Below are 3,999 nucleotides of genomic sequence, written 5' to 3' on the forward strand. Positions count from 1 at the left end.
TCATGTTGGATTAAAAAAAAAAATGGAAGGGCTTCTCTGGGTGTGCACCATCTACTCTCTGTGCTGAAGGAGAGGGTTCCTGTAGAAGAATGTGAGTGAAGCCCAAAACTGAAATCCATATGCGTGTGTTAGTAGAGATGGGAATATGTTTATGTGCAATTCTAACTCTGATGTTTCTTATCTCGTTACATATTGATTTTTTTTTTCTCAACAGTGAAAAGTTTAATTTTTTGTCTGTGTAAATAGGTTTAGAATAAGAGCTTGCTAATATGTGTATGGGGGAGGGGCTGCTGGGAGAGACTGTGCCCCTGTAATAGGTATGCAGATAATCCAATCTGGATAATTATATGCCTACATAATTTAAGGTTAATAGTTGTCATTTACTCAGTGAGATTTCAATGAATTTTTAACGTAGGTCACTGATGCTCAGTTTATCAAGCGGATTAGTTGTGTTCCCACCAAAAGGGTGAAAATAGTAAGTAGCTCTAACACTGATTACCAGGACCTCAGGGCTTTATTTGTTTGCTTTACTTGATATGTATCCCGTGAACAATGCAAATGGAGATTTCATTTTCAGTATCTGTGTATCTCTGAATTTTATGACATCGTACATCTTGGTGGTCTTTACTAATTTATATAATTCCACTAGCTAAGTTCCACCAAGAGCATCTGAAAGGTTCTAATTATTTTGCACCAGATTTTTATCATATTCTGTGCTCATGTACTTACCTCAGATTTGCTTCTCTGTTATTGAGATCCTAATTTGACCCAATATGTTAATGACTTTAAAGTAATATGAAAAATAATTAAACCATTTAATGAATATTTTCAACTAGAGTTACCTACTTACTCATACACTCAGGCAAAAAGGTGTCTGATTTGTTTGATACAGGCAAGGTACGGAATGTCTGTGGGCAAAAGTCAGCTTTAGTAACCCTATCTGCTGTTAGAAAGGATTCTTCACGGAGAGATAAAATGTGGAAGAGGGGAATAAGCAGATTCTTGTTGGCAAGAAATGAAATAAAATTTTTCAATGAAATCAAAATTTAAACTGGAATAGAAATTTGGCAGCTGGAATTTATTTCAAGCAAAATACAGCTGCCAGGTCCCACCAGTTCACAACAAGTGACAGCAATAGGAAAAAGTAGGCAAGATTACCCTGGGTGGGGGGTAAAAGGACATTAGATGCACATACACTCTTTGGATGTACAGGTGCTGAAATACCTGCAGCCTGTTCTAGGTGTTAAAAATTATCCAGGTCTCGTGGGTAATCATAACCACCAGTGACAGCAAAGCAGTTCACAGGCTAAATTCTGTAACTTGCCTGGTGTAACAAAAGACAAAGGCCTTGGACCAGTAAACTGCCACTTTATTCCACCATCAGAGAGGTGAAATCAGTTTTAAATTCTGCTCCCTGTTCTTTGGATTTTTTTTTTCCCTCTCTCTCTTTTTTAATTTTTTTGAATATAAAAGATAAAGCTAATTTGCAGAGGAAAAAAGCAGAAATTCAGAATTTTCCTTTCTATCTGAATAACGCCGCGTTACATGTAGTTACGTCACTTTTTGTTCTTCTCCTTATCCACCAGGAATATTGCACTCAAGGGAGGAGAACCTCTGTTTTTAGTCCAAGTAGACCCTTACTTGTGGTATCTCCAAACTGGACAAAAATAGGTTAGAGGTGGTCTTGGGGGGATATTTATGTACGGGTGTCACATCTGCTGCTCTTTTTTTAGAAAACTTAAACATCTACTTCTTGAGGATGTTTGAGGGACTTTGTTTCAAGAAAGCATAGGTTAATTACATGTGAAGATGCTGAAATTGTGATGGATGTGATTATATGCTCTATATTAAACTAGCTTGTCACATTCTTGATGAATAAGACAATAGTTATGAATGTTGAACAAAATTAAGAGGTAGCTGCTCAGTTTCAAAACGTACATATTGAAATAAGTTTATTAAGGAGGAAGGTATTGGCTCACAAATTTGGACTTCAGCTCTGACCATCTAGTCCTGCTCTTGATGCCAAGCTTTAATTTCAATTTTGTTGTGTCTTGTCAGAGTCACACAGGAAGAAAATCTTTTTTTTTTGAACTGAGAGCAGAATCTGGGATTTTTATAGCTCCTGACATAGGTCTTCTCCAAAGATTGTGGCTTCTGTTGCCCTTCTGCTCTCATGTGCCTTCTGGTGCCCTAGAGAAAACAGAATTTTTGTATTTTCCACTACTTATTTGCTATTCATCTTTTTGTGTGTGTGTGTGTTGCGATGTTGTGAATTACATTTAGTATGAGTTCAGAGGTTGGTAGTCCTTTTCAGGAAACACAATATAGTTTTTCCAGAAAAGTTCCTGCTTTTTTTTTTTTTTTTTTCACTTTGTTTCCTTTTGACCTATAGTCATGCATTCTATGTTATGGTTCAACAAGAATTGTTACTTTGGATAGCTCAGTGAAATAATTTCTTCTTTCTTTAACAAAAAAATATCATTTAGAACCATTTTGTGGTTTATTGTAATGTTCCTAGAAGACTGGATTACAAATCTCAGAAGCCAGGTAACGGAAGTTTTTTGGGAAATGTCCAACAACTTAAAATTCTCCAATTTAATAGATTACGAATTAGAGAACAGAAGAAAAAAGAAGCATGTTGATCAATCTTTGCAAAGATTGGTGCTGAATCTCTGCTGCTTTATTACACCCACAGGATTATTTCACAACACATCAGTCAGGGTGATCTATTCCATGAAACACCAGGGCTCATCCCTTAGCCTTTACAATTTAACAAATTCAAAAAGGGAGACTGAGGTGGATCACCATTATCCTTACTGGGCTGTTTCCTTCAGCTTTCTTATGTCTCTCATTCTTCTTCTACTGTGTGAGGCTCTGTGATTAAATTGTAGGCTTGGGAGTGTGACAATTTGTTCTGCGTTCACATTTCTGCCATGAAGTTGACATTGCAGGATGTATGGCTTAGCTCATGGATACTTTTTTCTTACAAATATGTGAGCATTATGATATTTGCAATTGCATATCTAAATTATGCACATAGCCATAACAGTGACCATACACGTAAATGAGATATTTGCAGATGCAAATAGCTACTTATGCACATAACAAGCCAACAGAAACACACAGTTGTTGTAATTATACTCATAAAATATAGGAATGAATGAATAGGCACATCATGAAAATCAGACTGCTGGCCAGAAAGATGCTATTAATATTACTCTCCATCATGAGGCATGGCTTATTACTATTTGTAATGAGTTTTAACATTATTAATTGGGAGGTGCTAAAGAGCAGCATTTTTTTTTTTTTTTTTTTTTTTAAATCTGTGCCTGGATAGTTAATTTATTTCCTAGATTCCTCTGTTTGGATGATCTTGATAATCTACTAGCTTTTGCTTTGTTCACACTTGCAGAATTTTGTATCACAGGGCTGGAGAACCTGGGTATATGTGCATTGTTCTCCTACAGTCCTAAAAAGGGAAAACAAGAGCATAGAAATAAAATGCAGTTTCTCTTTCAGTGTTTTTAAAACCTCCCCTGAGCCATGCTGTGCTGCAGCAGGCAGGATGTGCCCGGATGTGAAGGATATTTGTTTGTTTTGTACCTTCACAGCCATCCTTCAGGTGCTTTGTGTACAGCCTAGTGGGCATGATAAAGTAGCACCAGGGGAGCAAGCAAAGCCAAAAGCAGGATGTCAGAAAGAGCTCTTTAAAGTCAATGTTCAGGTGGCTGAAAAATTGAACATCCTCTTTGGAGTTTGTCGTTCAGGAAAGAGCCCAAAGCAGAGCACTCTGCCTAGGAAACCATGAAGTGCTGCCAAATACTTCGTCTAACTAATTGCTCAAGGGAGACCTGTCCACCCGAAGAGAGTGTCAGTTCAGGGGACTTAAACCATCTCTGTGCCCAGCTGTGTATTCTAAACAGGTCCAACTTATGAGGCAGAACTTCCAAGATATCATTCTTCCCTCGGCCCATGGGCTGCTGTGTCCTACCAGAGAGT

This window comes from Hirundo rustica, chromosome 5 (genome assembly GCF_015227805.2).
Source record: "Hirundo rustica isolate bHirRus1 chromosome 5, bHirRus1.pri.v3, whole genome shotgun sequence".
Lineage (NCBI taxonomy): Eukaryota > Metazoa > Chordata > Aves > Passeriformes > Hirundinidae > Hirundo > Hirundo rustica.